Raw genomic sequence first — 18,550 nt, forward strand, 5'->3', positions numbered from 1 at the left:
TGAAAGAAAGCCCAGGTATATTGGCAAAGTCACTAAAAAACAACATTTCTATAGTGCTTCCAGCAGCTCTTTATTACTGAAAGGAATATAAGTGGAAAATCTCCCTCAGTTGGGGCTTCAAAGATAGCCACCTACAGGCATTTTATTTTCTTAATGTTAAAAAGATGAAATCATCATCCTTTGACAATTTTTCACATAAGATTTGTTATAAAACAGCTTTATAACTTATGATATTTTCCTTATGGATTAACTGTTTCTAATCTGTGCTTGAACTGAATTTTCATGGAAAGGTTTTTCTGAAGGTCACAATGAATCTATTTTAACTCTACAGTTCTTTAAAATTCAGAAAGAAGCTATTTGAATTGAAACATCACATCTTTGGTTCCTGCTAAGCATCTCTCTGACATGCAGAGTAATCAAGACCTTCTAGTGAAAGAGTTCCCTCATTGGCCTTGAACGTGATTGATGGTGATGGGAGGCTGCTTTGCTCGTGGAATTTCAGGGAGCTGTGACATGTTTATGCCACAGGTGCCAAAGGTGAGGTTACTCTAATCTTATAAGAATTTGGCTCCCAGCACAGTGAGTGTCTGGGACATAAAACTGGTGCATAATTTTTATTGAAGCATTAAATGAATGAATCTATGAATGAGTTAATCCATATGGACTTGTTGCAGGACTGTGTATGCCTAATCCCAGTCAGGTGTCTTCAGAATGGGTGGGCTCCGTGATGAGTGTTATTGTTAGATTAAAAAATCCAGAGTAGGCTCAGCAAATATGCAGCATGACAACTGTCATTCCCTGAGACGTGGTTCATGTATCAAGGGACTCTTCTTAGACAAAGCAATCTTAAAATGTTGTTTCTCAACACAGTTCTCCAGGCAGCCACTACTAATCAATCAGCGTTGGCACAAGAAAGTCAAATGTTTATCTTCAAAGGTCTAAACAAATTAGTACAACCCTAACACTATTAGTTTAAAAAAAAATTCTGCTATTTTTCCATCTTTTTAGTAGTATATTTTGTACAACCCATTCATTTACTTATTATTTATTAAAATTGTCAAAAGGTGGCTGGGAAATTCTATTATAGTTTATGGAGAAACTGTTGTGTGCCAAGTGTAACACTAAGGACCATTGCCTTTGCCTTAGATCTTGAACTGGGTTAATCACATAGGGATCACCTGAGGATCTTGTTAAACTGTAGATTCAGATTCAGTAGGGCTGGGGAAGGGAATAAGCACCTGCATTCTTAAGAAGATCATTACCAGATGATGCCAATCTTGCTGATTGGTCCTCAGACCACACTTTGAGTAGTGAGAGAAGATAACTGATTCTCAACCTGGGCTGCACATTACTGGGGAGCTTTAAAAAATAATGAGATGTGGGTTCTTCCTCAGGGATTCAGATGTAATACAAGCAGGCTTCAGCCTGGGCATTTGGGTATTTATAAACTCCTCAGGTATTTGTAATGTGCGGTCAAAGCTGAGAATCACCACTTTAAGCTGACACAAGCCCTTCATCTGGCACTTCATTGAAGCTAATAACAAAAATGAATTGGTTTCATGAAGCTACCTCCCAGCCCTCACTGGTTTTTATTGGGCTCTTAATTTCACTCTCATCTTAATGATCTCTATCTCAATTTTTGCTCATTGTCTCCCATTTGACTCCTCTTGTAGCCAAGCCTGGGCTTTTCTCAGGATACTTTGGCTTGGCTTTTCTTTTCCTTTTAGGGTCCCTGGATCTCTCTAATAGGAATCTCTTGCTTACATTTTGGTTCCATGAAAAATAGTAGGTACTGTGGCTTCATAAGTTCTAAAACTGTAAGGAAATCAGAGACCTTTCTGAACTTTCACAGTGTAGAGCCTGTAACTTAAAAAATAAGAACCAGACAATTCTCATTATTCCCTCAATAATCAGAAAATAATACAGCTGGAAGAAAACCTAAAGTTATCTGGGTTAATACCATGTGTCAGATACATGATCAGCTGACTTCTAATGAGTTATATCCTTTAGAGTCCCTTCTCTTTGAATGAGGTACAACCCGTGACTTGCATCTAAGTAACAGAAGTAATGAGAAGGTGATGGGATTTTACTCTCATGATTACATTTAGTTATACGAGTCCATTGTAGCAAGCCAGAGAAAGAGAGATTCTCCTACTTTCCTTGAAGAAGCCAATAGTTGTGAATGGCCTTGTTGTAATGTGCCTAAGGAAAGGGCCACATGGCAAGGAACTGTGGGTAGCCTCTGAACAGCCTCCATTCAACAGTCAATACAAAGATGGGTCCCTCAGTTACATAGCCACAAGGAAATGAATTCTACTAACAATCTGAATGAGCTTGTAAGCAGATTCCTCCACAGTCAAGCCTGAAGATGAGAATGCAGCCCAGCTGACATTTTCATTGCAACCTGGCGAGATCCTGAGCTGTGATGAGATTTTTCACCTATGGAAATTATGAGCTAATAGTGTGTGGTGTGTAATAATTTGTTACACATCAATAGAAAACTAATACAGTACTCATTTTACAGATGAGGAAACAGAGGCCTAGAGCTTTTATGATTTGTGAACAATACCCTGTAAATTAGCAGCAGGACTAAACATGGAACTCAGGACTCATAGCTCTTACTCTGGACTTCTTTTGTTCAATAAAGACTTTATTTTTTAGAGCAGTTTTAGGTTCATAGCAAAATGGAGGAGAAAGGACAGAGATTTCCCATATCCCTCTTTCCCCCACACATGCCTAGCCTCTCCCATCATCAACATCCCTTATAAGCGTATTGCATTTATTACAATTGATGAACCTCTATTGACACATTATCATCACTCAAAGTCCATAGTTTACATATAATCTGCTCTTTGTGTTGTACATTCTATGGGTCTGGACAAATATATAATGACATTTCTCTTCTTTTTAATACACTAAATACATAACAAAAATGTGGAAGAACAGTTAAATAGAATCCAAACAAAATACGTAAGATAAATAATGAATAAGCATCCAGAAAAACACAGCAGATGTCCCCCCTCACTTTATCTTCCTTATAGTGCTTTGTGGGGTGGTAGGGTTGCTTCCTGAAAAGTTAAATAAGAATTATGTTTTTGAATTTGATTCTTTTTCAAGCCTTAGTCATTATTTGATGAGAAGATATTACACTTTTGAAAAATCATCAGCAAAATGCAGAGGCAGGGGAAATATATCATTACTATATAGCTGTCGAGGAAACAAAAGTATATCTTCCTGTAATCAAACAAAAAATTGAACAAGAAAATTAATTTTGTTTCAAAACCAAAATAAAACAAACAAAACACTGGAGTACAAGAAATTAAAATATCTTATGAAATACATATTGAATGAACAGAATGAACTCTCCTGAATTTAACTTTAAAATTAAAAATATTGTTTCAGTTTTTTAAATGTAATACGTTTTTGCATTGCTGTGAGGAAAATACCTATTAAGTGTTATTTTCACAATAAGTTGAATAAGCAAATACATTCTTTCCCTGTTGTCTTAAATTCTGATATCCAATTTGCTTCAAGGAACAAATACTGAGTCCTTACTAAGGACCAGGTGTGTTAATCATTGGAATTACAGAGGTAAATTAGGTACAAATCCCCTTAAAAGAGCTCACAGTCAAGCTCATACGCTCCTGTATGCTGGCATCACTAACAGTGAAAAAAATTACAGTCATCATAGGCTTTTGGTTCATATGATTGGGAAGAGTGTATATTGATTGCCTGATGGAAATACATTGTCCCTGCACCTTAAGACCTTATCAAGGGCTTTAGAATAGTAAAAAAAATAGAAGAGTTTGTTTTTTATCCTAGTGGTAAAAGGCTGACATCTCTTCTATTCCTCTTTTATTCTTAAATATCATAATACCCTAGAAATGGATCACGCACAATGAAACTTACCAAGCAGATGATCACCCCAACATTCTATTTTAGAAATAGGGTGTCATGCTGGCAAGATCACAGATTTTATTAGATTTAGATAGAGCATCATTTGATCCCTGGTCATATAACTTCTATGTGGACTTGGGGAAGTCATTTATCTCCTCTGGGTATCAGATTCCTTATCTATTAAATGTGTGCTTTGCAGAGTTGTGAAAATCAAGTGAGATCTACTAAGCACCTGGCATCCTGGCACCTGTTAGATACTAAAGATAATGTTTTTGCATGTGGAAAGAGTCTCCTTCACGCTTTCCTCTTGAATAATTAAAGCTGACTACACGACTATTCAACCAAAGATTGTATTTACAAGGCTTCCTTGCAATTAGCTGTAGTCCTATGACTAGGTTCTGGACAGTGAAATGTTAGTGGAAGTTATGGATGCAACTTCTAGATTATCTCTTAAAAGGGAAGAGGTTTGTCTCCCTTCCTTTTTCTTTCTCTCTGTCTCACAGGCTGAAATGTGGACTGTATAAGAAGTCATACGCAGTTTGGAGTAAGCCCCCAGGGATGGCAGAGAAACAGAAATGGAAGGGAGCATGGATCTCTGATATCATCAATCTGCCATACCAGCAATGGACTACATACTCAGGCTGTTTTGGGAAGAAAGAAATAAATTACTGTTGGTAAGGAAAAAAAAAAATCAACTATATTGTCGAACCTCTGAATACAGAGATCTAGCCTTGAATCTTCAATATATCAGTCTAGCTGGCAATCTCATACATCGTCCTGCACATATTGTCTAAGTGCCTGTCTTCTCACCAAGCTTTATAAAACAATAAGGCTACATTACATTCACTAACTTTGAGTCCCCATTTAAGTAATTTCAGAATCTAGTAAATTTTCAGGATCCATCTTTTTTTCCTTTTAATTATTTCTCAAAGTCCCCACAAGTTTTCTCACAGTGCTAGTAAATTAATCAAGGCTCTTTGTATACAACACTGCTTGACATCTATTCTGGGACCTTGCTCATCTCTATTTCTGTTCTATGATATACCCTAAGGAACTGAAGGTTACTTTTCTCATTTTACTGATTCCTAGTTATTTCAAGATAAAAAGATGAGTTGGATTCTTCATTCTGTATATTATGCTTTGTTTGGGAGTCATAGCTCCATTATTTTCATCCTACGGTTTACCTCAACTATCAAGGTGGCTAGTTGGGATCATTTGCGTTAACAACCTCCTGTGAATTTTGACTTCTTGTATCTGACTTATTTCATCAGAATGAGTTCTATCTCTATGATCTCATAGTGTCCCTGAAAATTATACTTCTAGAGCTTCTTTATTTGCTAATTTTAGTTCTCACTGTGCTGACTGCAAACTCCATTTTGGGATATACTTTGAATAATTTTTCCAGAAATAAAAAATGCAACAGGAAAATTGAAAAGATATACTAAAAAATTTCTGATAATCTGGAATAAGGCAGGATTAAAGTAGATATCTGTGCAATTGGAGTAGAAGCTGAGTATAGAATTTGTATGTTTATGGAGAAGCAGAATTTCGTTCTAACCAGCCAGTATCTCACCTTTATGATGTAGAATACCTTACAGCATGGATGCTCAGATCTCAATGGTAACACTATTTTTTTTTTTTGTCTCCTATGTTTTAAACCTTTTAGTTGCTATTTTAAAATAAGAGAAAAATAATCCCATTTTACTAATACTGAATTCTATAACTCAAAACAAAGCGTGAAGTTTCAAGAATATCTGAAAAACAAACAAACAAAGCTGGAATGACTAGCAATTACATCTTCTGTAATAATATGGATCTTTGATTTCCTAAATGGAAGTTGGCTCAAATACATATTAATTTAAAATGTGAAAATTCTAATGTAGAATTACTTGAGCTTTGTTACTTAAGAGTGATATGAAAGAGAGAGGAAAGGGGTGCATATTTAAAAGAGAACTCGTTTTATTAAAACTTTCTGGAAAGGCTTTACCAAATTTTAGTTCATTTTCTTATTTCTCAAAACACAGGAAGGCAGCTAATTGAAAGAGAACAACTTGAAACCATTTTTAGAATACAAAGGGAATAAATAAATGAAAAAATATATATGCAGAATTGAAGGTCAATACCAAATAGCTTTAGTACTATTGGCGGTAGCCTCATTTTCAAGGCAATAGCAGCCGGTTGGTCAATGTAAGTAAGCATCATGTAGAATTGCTATTATAGAGTCTATATTCCTTAACCACCTTCACGTAGAAAGAGGGCAAGTAATATTGGAATGCCTAGTAATGGATTAATATATTTTATTAAAATTTTCTGTAATGTGAATTTGAAAATGTATTTTGGAAACATATTTTGGTTCAGCCAAGAACCATCTAATGGCGGTTCTACTCTAGAAAAGAGGAATAGTCGTGAGCCTTGACCTGCAGATTTGGATCCTACTTACTGAAGTGCCAAAGCTGGAGTTACCCAAGTAGTAAACATTTTGACATAGTAACCCCAAACTAAAAATTCTTAGGTGAATTTGCAAGTTTACATAGCATTGTTAAATGAAAAAGTAACTTTCCTGTTGACTTCAGCCACAGAGCACATATAACAGCTACACTAACAATGCCAAAATAAAGTGGGGGAGGGAGCAGAGAGAAGAAGGAAATAATCATTTATATGAATTGGAAATACGAAACATTCCAAGCAAAAATGAGTTACACTTTGAAAGTATTTTCTCAATGTCAAAATGTTTTCTAATGGGCCAGAAAAAGATGGAAAATACTTTCTACTTAAAAACATAATTAGACTCACAAATATTCTTCCCATTAGCATCATCTTTCCCCAAAATGCTCTCTGTTTACTATTAATTATTCTCTACTGCTCATTGTGTCCAGATGACTGCATGTATAATAATGTAAGCATAAGCATGTAATAAATATAATCATTGTTTTCCCCCTAATAGATTTGTATGAAAAACAAATAAAAGGTTCCTCAGAAGCTAGGTTTCAAGGATTTCATGAAACTGATTTGCCCACCTTCCTGATCACTGGCTATATTAACCCTTTTGCTTCTTTCATATAATTATGCCAACATGCATAAGATGATACCATGGAATTACAGGATATGAAAATATTTCCAGCATTATCAGAAAAGATTCAAATGTGATCAGTAGTGTTGTGTATTTTGTTGAATAAAAATTTTAAGAAAAATTGATGGTACATTCCATGTGTCAACTACATAGAACTATTCACGTTTCCATGAGCAAACCTTGTTTTTTTACGCATTCATACATCCATCGAATGGGATCTTTCCTTTACCATAAATTCCCTCTTTCCCTTTATAAGCCTGAGGAATTCCTGAGAATTTTTGTATTAAATATTCCCTATGTACAACAAACCATGCTCCCATGGAAATTTTTGCTTGCCTCTTCTGTACTGCTAGTTGTACTGTATTCCACTTTTTGTTACACATTTATTTTATTGAAGTGTAGACATTTCAAGGTCATCTGCCTTATTTACCTTTATATTCCCTATTCGTAGGATTTTGCTAGTATGGTAGAGGTCAAAATGTTAAACAACTCTTGAATGCTTAGAGTTGCAAAAAGTACTTTCTCCTATATTATCTCATTTAATATTTTAGCAACCCAGTGAGATAGTTCTGTATTAAACAGATGTATGATTAACTGTAACAGTGTAGTATTTAATCAAGTTGGATAGCATAATAGTAATTTCCAAACCTGGCAACTGGTCAAACTCACCAGGAGTGATTTATTACAAATGATAAGCTAAACTAAAGTAAAATAAATATCTCCGTGGTATAAAATACAACAGGTACAGAGGAGTATGTTGGATATACACCACCACAAATAAGATCAGGCTATATATTCTATTTTCTAATTTCCTTATTTTCATCTAATAATAGTTTGGAGATGGCTTCACTATCACCTCACATAGATCCACTTCATTCTTTTCAGTGGCTCTACAGTATGCCAATATATGAATGCACAATTTATTCAACCAGGTCTCTATTTGGTTTTGTTGTTTTTTCTAGGGGTGGGTGTTGTTTGTTTGTTTGTTTGTTTTTCTCTTGCAAAGAAAGCTCAGTGGTCATTCTAGTATATATCTTTATCTTTATATGTATATACATACACACAGTCATGTGCCGCATAACGAATTTTTGGTTAACAAGGAATCACATATACTACGGTGGTCCTAAGGAAGTAATTCTCAGAATGTATCCTGTCACTAAACAACCCATGACTGTATAAATATATATTTCTTTGCATATTTTTCTGAATGTATTTAGAGATCATATTACCATGGGTGGATTGCTGGTTCCAAAGATATATGCAGTAAAATTTTTGATAGATGTTATAATTGGTTTCAAAATTTTTGTGTTAGCTTGAATTCTCACCAAGGAGAATTGAGAATTGCTGATTCACCACACGTTTGCTTACAGAGGTAATATCCAACTTTAATCTTGGCCCATCTTGATCGTGAAAATTGGCATCTTGTTCCTGTTATACTTGAGTTTCTTTAATTATGAGTGAGGTTGAGCATCTCTTCATATATTTACTGGCCATTTGTGTATGTGCACATGTGTGTGCCATCTGTTCATATTCTTGATCCATTTTTTTTTCATATTGTTAGTCTTTTCTATACTTTTTGTAACAGCTCTAGTATAACAAGGAAATTAGTCCTTTTGCATGATTTGCAAATATTGTCACCAGTTATTATCTGTATTAACCATACAGAGCACTTTTCTTGCCTCCAACCTTGACCTACTGAATCTTTGGAAGTGAGAACTAGGAACCTAAAATTTTCGAAAGCTTCCCCCAGGTGATTCTACTGTAGCTGGCCCATGGACGGTGTTTTGAGAACTGGCTTATATGGCAGACATGAAATAGTTAAGTGCAAAAACCTGTGTTACGAGAGAAACTCTTTGGTAGAAATATGCAGGAAGAATCATGGAAACCATGACTCTACCCAACTGGGAATCCTTTCCTCAAGGGTATTAATCTGGAAGTCATTTTTCATGACAAAAGGATCATAACTATAAAAACTCCTCTTGGAATCATAGCATGGTAGAAATATAGAAACTTTCCAAGAGATAGAGAGAGCTATAAATCTATTTCTAGGGTACTTCAGAAAAGATATTTTGCAGAGCATTTGGAAGAGCAAGTATTCTTTGCAATGACATGGGCCAGATGGAGATACAAAGACTGAGAATTATCAGTAAATGAAAATAAGAACTAACAGCAATAGTTGACAATAAAGGAGGCATAATCATCTTGGATAAGAGATACTACTGAGAGCTATGCTAATTCTTTAATGACAAGGGATTAATTATTATTATTATACAGTTTTGTACCTGTCACATATAATAAAAATAGCGAGCATGTTAAGCATTTTGCTAACTACTTTATGGGAACTATTTGACTTCGTGCCTATAAAGTTGCCACTATCATCCTCTTTTTACAGAAAAAAAATGAGTCTAAATTGGATAAATGGTTTGTCTGAGGTTGTTCAGATGCTAAGTGGCAGAGTTGGGCTTTGAACAGTACAGCTTAAGAGCATGTGCTCAAACCACCATAGTAAACTTCTTAAATTTCAGTTTATTATTACTAAACCAAGTGAATGACATGAAGTTACAATTTCGCAGAGTGAGTCCAGACTCTAGGAAGTATCCCGTTTTTCCTCTTCTCCTCACATATTTACTTTATCCCATAAATAAGAGAATTTTCACCAATCTTTCCAGTCAATTGAGAAAATGCAAAGAGGCAATGTCTGTCTTTTCTGTTTTTTTACTTACTCCTCCCCCTAGAGGTAGAGTAACTTGTCCAAAGTTCATATTCATGTTAAAGAGAATGGCACATAGGTAGTACTTTACTAAATCTGTCTTTTTTTGCTCTTTTGGTACTGTTTACTCTTTCCCCAGCTAAGTGAGGGTTTATGTTGTTTCCATTCTCCATGAAGTGAAAAAACTGGGCTTCAATCTAGCAGAACCAAGACTTCAGGTCTCTCTGCTCCATATCCTCCACCTGGGCCTTAGGCTGATACTGTAAGCTTACACCACTGGAACACTTGTGTGGTTTTTCAGTTGACTAGAGTTTGTGGGAGATCATACAGGAATGATTAGTGCCTCCCTTTGTAACACATGGTTCTATTCTTTAAGAATAGGATTAACATTTGAGGAATGAATCATCCCATTGGAGGATGGATGACTCTGTTTAGCTGCAGTGGCTGGTGTTCACTGGTCAGAAACTGGTTTTAACAAGCATGTGCTGGTTTTAAAGTTTGGGCTACGGGGCTGCAGGGGTACAGCAGAATATGCTGACCTCAGACACAGTTTCAAGGCTGTATTTAGCAAGAGAACTCTTCCCAAAGGTTAAGAAAGCTTTGTCCAAGCACTTGAAATAGGAGAGACCTGCTCTGAAGCAGAGAGAGAGATTTCTTTCCTTGGATTAGCAGTCTCTCTTAGAAAGCTTAACATAGAATAGCAGCTTCGCTTCTCCAATGATCTGCCAGAGCCAACCCTGGCCATGAAAACTAGAGAGAAATAACGGGCAGGCTTTGCTTCGGTACCTAGTTTTCCAGTTCGTTTTTCTGTTGTTCCTCCTGCCTCCTGCTTGTAAGTCAGGGTGAAAATAACTATTATCTTACAGAAGTTAGAATTTAGAGTGACAAAAGAGTAATGAAGGTTATGCATACTTAAGTGAATTAACTGGTGAGGAAGAGAAAAGTTTTGAGGAGAAACCATGTAGCAGAGATCTCATTGGTGTCTGAAAGCATAGGCTCATTGAGTGACATCACACTAGGACCAAGGAAATGTGTAGGCACTGAGGTAAGAGTGCCTGCTCAGATAATTACTCCTTAGTGGCCTTATGAGACAAGCTCCATGGTAATAGACAATGTGTATGGTATGAAAAATCAAAAATAACTTGTGGTCTTAATGGAGATGGAGGTAGAAAAATATAGCAGCCATGGAATTTAGGGCATTTAGCTTTTTTTTTTTTTTTTAAATTTTCCTGTTATAATCATGGAATGCTTCCCTTCTGGATAGAGTTCAGGGTCAGTTCAACTTGGAGGGCTGGAAATGCAAAACTTAAAGGTGAATGTGGAAATGATGTTGTTCTGCATGTGTGGGGAGACAGCAAGGCAAGAAAAGAGTCTCAAGTAAGTCCTATAGCCTGGGCGTCTGACCATTGCAGTGTCTACATGTTTCAAAGAAGATAGGAGAGGGCTCAATGCTACTGTCTGAAACACAGATCACTGTAGAAATGGCTTTCTGCCCTGAATGTGGGAGGCACAGTGTCACAAAAATTTTCCCACATGTGGTTAAATTTCCAGATCATGGATTACAAACATATGGCTGAAATAAAGATTTTTCTCTTTCTTTAATGTTTTCTTGATTTCTTTCTCTGTTTACATCCCGGCTTTGTCTTCATCAGAAATATGTATCTGGATTGAACAATATACTGGGTTCTGAAGGCATGCTTTTGCTATGGGCTAGCCCCCATAGCCTAGATTATTCCTTGTGCATTCTAAATCTTGTGTGAGGGATGCCAGTGCTGTTATGTGTCCTCTTTGCCAATTTGAAGTCTTTGGGAAAAGTGGGACATGTGAAAGAGCCAGAGTTTCTTTAGTTCAATTTTGAAGTTCCAAAGGCTTTACTCCCATTCCTGGGGGTGAGGGTAGAGAGACAGCCCACACTGCCACACTGATAAAAAGAGCACTGATTCTCTTCGAGTGTCCAAACTAAAATCTTTGGCTAATAATGTGCTTTTCTCTTCATTTGGCTCTTTCTGTATATTTTTCAAATGGCTGGAACTCAAGACAGGGAAGATTGCCACGTCATTCTCAATTAATACTTTTACTGCCATTTAAAAGTCACTGTTAAAGAACCCATCAAGAGCCAGATGCAAAATGTCACATATTGTATGACTCTGCTCATATGAATTGTGCAGAAAGAGGAAATCTACAGAGACAGAAGACAGATTAGTGGTTTTCTGAGGCTAAGTGTGAGAATGGAGATTGACTGCAAATGGGCGCATGAGTCTTTAAAGAGTCATGGAAAAGTTCTAAAATTAAATGGTGGTGACAGTTGCACAACTCTGTAAATTTACTACAAATTACTGAATGCTATACTTAAGAGGAGTGAATTATATAGTACGGGAATAAAGCAGCTTCAAAAAGAATAAAAACAAACAAAGGAAAACTCAGAACTATATAAAACTCAGAACATATCAAAGCATATGATAGATAAATATCTGAGCCAGATGGCTCTACAATGAAAACTGGTAAAACACTGGTTTACAGGGTGGCCAGACCAGATAAGCAGCATTCTTTAGGCCAGGATTTTGCCTGAATGAGTGTTATACATGTTACTCCAGCATTCACTGTAAAAGAGTCTAAAACCAAGGAGTACAGGTTTTACCTTTCTTTTGTGTCCGGCAACAAGGACAAAAACAGAACCCTTAGGATCCTTCTCCGCTTTGTTAGTAACTGTGTAAATACCTTTTGGTAAATACTAAAGAAATTTTTCAGTTGGAATTTAGAACTAAGAATTTGAAAAATATGTGCTATGACTTGTTTTCATAACTGCAATATATATTATTTGTTGACTCAAAAAAATAATCATTTTCCTAAGGCTTCTTGTTGCATACAAGAGTTATCATTACAGGTGAAATTCTATAAGTTCTTCAGGAAAATCAATCTGGACAGCACCTTGCTCCACACATTGTTGTTCATGGGCGGCATCAAACCTACTGTTTTGAAATGAAGCAGTCTATATGCAAATTGGTACCATGATCTGCCAAAATGTGTAGAACAATTCGATCTGGAGTTTAAGGCATGGCTGAATCAAAAAGAAAATATAGCTGGTGATTTTATGAGTAGGTGAAAAATCTGAGTTAATGAAGTTTGCTTGCACATTTTATAACGATTTTGACTACAATGAATTAAGAGGAAGTAGGCTTCGTTCTGCATTCTACAGGTGGCAAAGCAACAGAAGGATCAGTCTGCAGAAGTTAAAAACATGAATCGGATTCTGGTGTATTAAAAGACAGAAGGTTTTATTACTTAGAGTTATATTAAAAATAAAACAAACCATCAAAGGATGAATGGATAAAGAAAATGTGGTGTATACACACACACACACACACACACATGCACACAATGAAATACTACTCAGCTATAAAAAAAGATGAAATCTTGCCATTTTGGACAACATAGATGGATCTTGAGGGCATTATGCTAAGCAAAATAAGTCAGATGGGGAAAGTCAAATACCATATGATTTCACTCATATGTGAAGGATAAAAACAACAACAACAGGCAAACACATAGATATAGAGATCAGATTTGTGGTCACCAGAGGGGCAGGGAGAATGAGGGAGGGAAAAAGGAGTAAAAGGGCACATGTGTACAGTGACAGACAGTAGTTAGTCTTTGGGTAGTGAACGTGATGTAGTCTACACAGAAATCGAAATATAATGATGTACACCTGAAATTGATATAGTGTTATAAACCAATGTCACAGCAATAAAAATAAATAAATAAAAACAAAACAAAACAAACACCTGAATGGGCATTTCTATTAGGGAGTCAGATCCTTCTATTAGGGAGTCACTGTGTTTAAATGCAGGTTGCATGGGTCAGGTAGAAATCCCAATAAGGTAATTAAGCAATCAAGGATATTCTTTGGTTCACACATCTGAATTGTTTCCAAGGGTATGTATACAGTGACAATCTGTGCAGCATGGCAGGGACATTCAGAGAACTGTTGGGAAGGGAACAAATGGAACGGACCCTACAAAACCTGGAAACTATGTCCACTACACTGCAGAGCTGTGATCCGACAGGATGTTATAGAAAAGGCTGGGAGTTCAGATAGACGACCTCCAAGATCTCTTCCAATTCTAGAGTTATATAGTCCTCTAAGAATATGAAATTTGCTTCCTTCTGGAATTCATCACTCATTATTATTGCTGTTGTTGTTTTTCAATTCCATAAAAGATGTTGTCACAGTCTTCAACTCCATAAATGAGTAGCTGGAGTGGCTATCTTTAAGTTGCTCCAAAATATTCTCCCAAAATATGTAGGTGTGTGCGCACGCACATGTGCACCCGTGCACACGTGTGTAGTAAAGGATTTGTTTCTGCATAATGGTTTTTAATACATAAAATAACAAATTCAGTGATAGGAAAGGACAGTTTTGAAGAGAGGAGATCCTAAATTATCATTTCTTCATCCCTATCTTTAACATTTTTAGTAACTTGAAACCTCACAAAAATAGAAGCACTATTTATTGTTTTCCTCATAGAGTGTCTAAAACATTTTGAAGTCATCTGTAAATAAATGCTACTCCAATTGCTCTGTGTAACACAACTACATCTGGTGAGGGATATTGTATGAAGAGTCTTGGCTAGAGCTTCTTTAGCACCAAATGTTTATCTTTTAGTGTCTTAACAATACAGATGCCCAATCGATCATATTTCTCAAACTTACTTGGTGCCTTGCACAGCATTGTTTTAAATCATGGGTGAGAACTCAGGCCTCCTACTTCAGGATTCAGAGAAAATTTTGAGGTTCAGCACCCAGATGTACATTCTAAACCTAGTTGCTCACTTGAATTCTTCATCTCTTCCCAGTTACTACTTTGAATAGTTGGTTGGATTATCTACTTGCCTTACATTTCCAGTTTCTTCTCTGGGCAGTGTATTAGGAATTTTCCTTGTCTTTATCCTCTGTGGTTGGAGAATTCCAAACCAATCTGGTTGCCCAGTCCAGCTCCCAGAACCTTACCTAGGTCCAACACTTTGAGCTTTACCTCCTTTATGATGAAGCTGTTTGAAGAGACAACACAGCTATAGGGCAAAACTGCAAGGGAGATAATTAACCTAGAAGTATATTTACCCACAAAGGCAGATTCTTCACCAGGAGATTTGATCTTACCATAGATCTTGATAGAATAACGTGGTTGACAAGTATCCTTGTGAATGCCACTCTAGTTGGAAGTTTTCCAGGCAGTCATTAATGTTTCACGTTGCATCAGCGAGGTACAGCAAAGTGACAGTAAACACAGCTTTGGCCATATTTGGAAGTCCTATAAAAAATAGCAACATCAGAAATCTTTGTCTATGATAATGAATATTCCAGGTGATTATTTATTGGCAGGCTGCTGCACTCATTCTAGAAGGACACCAGATAATGGAGGGATTACCAGAATTAAACCTCAAGATCAGAGAATAGTGCACAAATATAGCTACATTGGAGTAGGACGAAGGGGAGAAGCTGGGTTTTTTGAATAAGATGGTTAACTGAATATTTGTCAGTTTAGCAAAAATAGACTTCAGGTTTAACTCTAGAATGTGGAACTGAATCTGAAAGTTATTAAACGTTGACTACTCCCCACCGTTACCTTTACCATGCAGAATCCTCTACCTTCAGTTTGAGAGACTTAATATAAACCAGAAGTAGTGGGTCACTTGTTGTTTTCTGAATTAATCCTTATTTTCCCTTCTTTCTCTCTTTCCTTCAGTGATGGCTCCCATGACAACCTTGCTTTGTGTCCAGTTTCCCATCTGGACTTGGCTTTGCTTTCAGTTAAAATTCCTCAGATCCAGAGCCTTGGCTTCTAGACTTGGTTCTTGGACATGTTGCTTGCTTGGCTCTGATGTTATTTTTGTCTTTGGGGTTTGGTCAGGAATGATACACTGCTATCCTCAGTCCACCCTGAATTATAGTTAGGTTAGGCAAGTCTCCCTGTATTGTCCTTCATATCAAGAAGTGAAATCAGCCATGTAACTAGTCTGGAGGTGATCCTGCGGAGAGAAATGGAATGATCCTCCCCCTGCGCCCTGCCCTCACACCCTCTGTGCGTGAAGGAAAGTAGACTGGACTGCAGGAGTAAGAATAACAACTAACATTTGTTGAGAGTTCACTTCAGGCCAGATATCATCTTATTTAATCTTCAGAAATAATAATGAGGTCTATTATTCCACATTTTTGGAATTCTGGTTCTGTGAGATCTTTGGAGATGTATCCTCTGGAATTAAGGAGCTCATACAGTATAAAATGGAGTAAGGAAGAAAGTTGCCTGGGAGACGGGATAGTAGTCTTAAATATATAGATACCCATAATATGCTGGGAATTTTATACAAAGCAGGTCCTTGTTTCCCTATACATTTGCATTTTCAGTTCCTGATCAGCAATCTGCCTTCATAGGATCATTCATCCTTCTTGGGTATTTGATATATAGAGGAAATCATTTAAAAATGTTTAACCATTCATGTCACTCTCAGGAAGTTTTGAGTGGTAATAAGTGGATCAAGTTTTGTTTGCTCAGAGCAAACAGAATCTTCATGCTTGTTATGATCTATAGCATTCTCCAAGGCTGTATCGCATAGTGGATTCAGGGTATACAAATTTGGAATCAGAAGCTGTAAAGATCTAAGTTATTTTGAAAAGGAAAAAGGAAGACTCGAAAGGTTGGGGCATGCACCACAGGTAGAGGACGTCTCATAGGTGACTGTGCAGCTGAGGAAAGAGCTTTGGAATGACTGTGTTAGGGAATTTTTTCCAAGCAAAATGTGTGCTGTATATATGCCTCTGCTCTCTTCTTTTTTAAATCTTGAGTAAATGATGCATTGTTCACAATTGCTTTATTATGAGTCAATTCTCCACAATAAATGAAAATCCCTGTTGGATTTTGCTTCAAGCATTGGCATGGAGTGAAAATAAAGATGCTACTAGAGGTCAATTCAAGATATGGGTTTTGATCCTCAAGTGCTAGATTTCAGCAAGAGGGTAATAGTTGATGTCAGTGATAAACTTCCTTGTTAAAAGTGATACAGAGAGGGTAGGAAAGAGGAGTGAAGAAAGTTCTCCTAAATTGAGACCCACACACACTTTGCGATAAAGAGTAAAGAATCCTTTCTAAGTATATTTTAACTATAACTATGTTGGTTTCAGTACACAAATTAAACAGTACCCGGAGCCTTCCTTTACTCTGCTCTTAGCTCCATATATACCAAAATTTTTTACATAATAAACAAAATTTATTGCCCACTGTGATATTGTGATCTAATAAGAAATATATGTTCAGTCTTTGTCCGTGGTTTCTGGCACAGAACTTCTAAGACCCTTGGAATCTTCAGAGTGATAAGAGTGTCTCTTTGAATGCTAATGAGATGACTCATGGCTGGAGTCCCTCGACAGCTTCAAGATTGAGGCTGGTCGCCAGAAAGACAAAGGCAAGATTAAAGGATTAGAAGTTTTGGCCCCACCCGCCAACCTCTGAGGAGGGAAGGGCTGGAGATTGATGTCTTCACCAACTGCCAATGATTTAATCACGCCTATGTAACGAAGCCTCCATAAAACCCCTAAACAATGAGGTTTTGAGAGCTTCCATGTTGGTGAATGAATCCATGTGCTGGAAAGGTGGTGTACCCCAACTCCAAGAAGACAGAAGCTTCTGTGCAAAGGACACTTCCAGATCTCATTCAATGTACCTCTTTATCTGGCTGTTCATTTGTATCCTTTGTAATAGCCTTTATAATAAACTGGTAAATGTCAATAAATGTGTCCTTGAGTTCTGTGAGGCATTATTGAAAATTATCAAAACTGAGGAGGTGGTTGTGGGGAGCTTCAATTTATATCCAGTTGGTCTGAAGTACAGGTGACAACTCTGGGACTTGTTGTTGGCATGTAAAAGGAGGGGGGAAGTCTTGTGGGACTGAGCCACCAACCTGTCAGGTCTGCACTAACTCAGGGTAGTTAGTGTCAGAATTGAATTCTAGGACATCCAGTGGGTGTCTGGAGAGTTGAAGAATTGGTTGGTATGAGAAAAGCCCCTGTAAATATGGTGACAGAAGTGTTGTGAGTAGATTACTGAGTTTTCATTTACCCTCCAATAGGCTTTCAATTATTTCAAACAGGTGGGTAAAATTTTTTCTACTCTGGGGCCAGCCCCGTGGCTGAGTGGTTAAGTTTGCGCCCTCTGCTGCAGTGTCCCAGTGTTTCACCAGTTTGGATCCTGGGTGCAGACCTAACAGTCCTCATCCAGCCATGCTGAGGCGGCGTCCCACATAGCTCAACTAGAGGGACCTACAACTAGAATATACAACTATGTACTGGGGGGTTTTGGGGAGAAGAAAAAAAAGAAGAAGATTGGTGACAGATGTTATCTCAGGGCCAGTCTCTAAAAAAATTTTTTTTCTACTCTAAATTCTTTAATAACATTCTTTTTAGTATGCTATGGAACTCCCAGAAGGAATAGGTACCTAGTTTCTTGGTGTTTGGCCAGGCAAGAGGAAAAATTTAAAGCAGCAATCAGCAGAGTATTAAATATTCTGCTAGTTTACTTTGAAAGTCTTTAAATGAGACACACTAAAGGGATATATGTGTATGTATGTGTGTATCTGTGTGTGTGTGTGAAAGAGAAAGAATGTCTGTGGATGAATGTGTAGGTGAGTGTGTGTTTGCAATTAAGCCTTTCAATTATTTATAAAATGTATATAATATGTATGAAATACATATATAACAAAGTATATAGCAATATAATGTAAATACTGTATACCAAGCTATTGCTAAGTTCATAGAGTAATACACTCTAAGGAAGTGTCAGACAACACTGTGTAGTTTAAAAATGGAGCTGTGGAACAAGGGTC

The 18,550-nt window shown here is 36.9% G+C and overlaps 1 long non-coding RNA gene across 1 annotated transcript; it reads left to right on the plus strand.

Annotated features, from left to right (window-relative positions):
* Nucleotides 1–316: 316 nt before the first annotated feature.
* Nucleotides 317–17,461, plus strand: LOC139080194 (uncharacterized). Its single transcript, XR_011534483.1, has 3 exons — nucleotides 317–537; nucleotides 4,401–4,571; nucleotides 17,012–17,461. It is a non-coding gene; the product is annotated as an uncharacterized lncRNA (long non-coding RNA).
* Nucleotides 17,462–18,550: the final 1,089 nt, after the last annotated feature.

Source organism: Equus przewalskii, chromosome 29, assembly GCF_037783145.1.
Source record: "Equus przewalskii isolate Varuska chromosome 29, EquPr2, whole genome shotgun sequence".
Classification (NCBI taxonomy): Eukaryota; Metazoa; Chordata; class Mammalia; order Perissodactyla; family Equidae; genus Equus; species Equus przewalskii.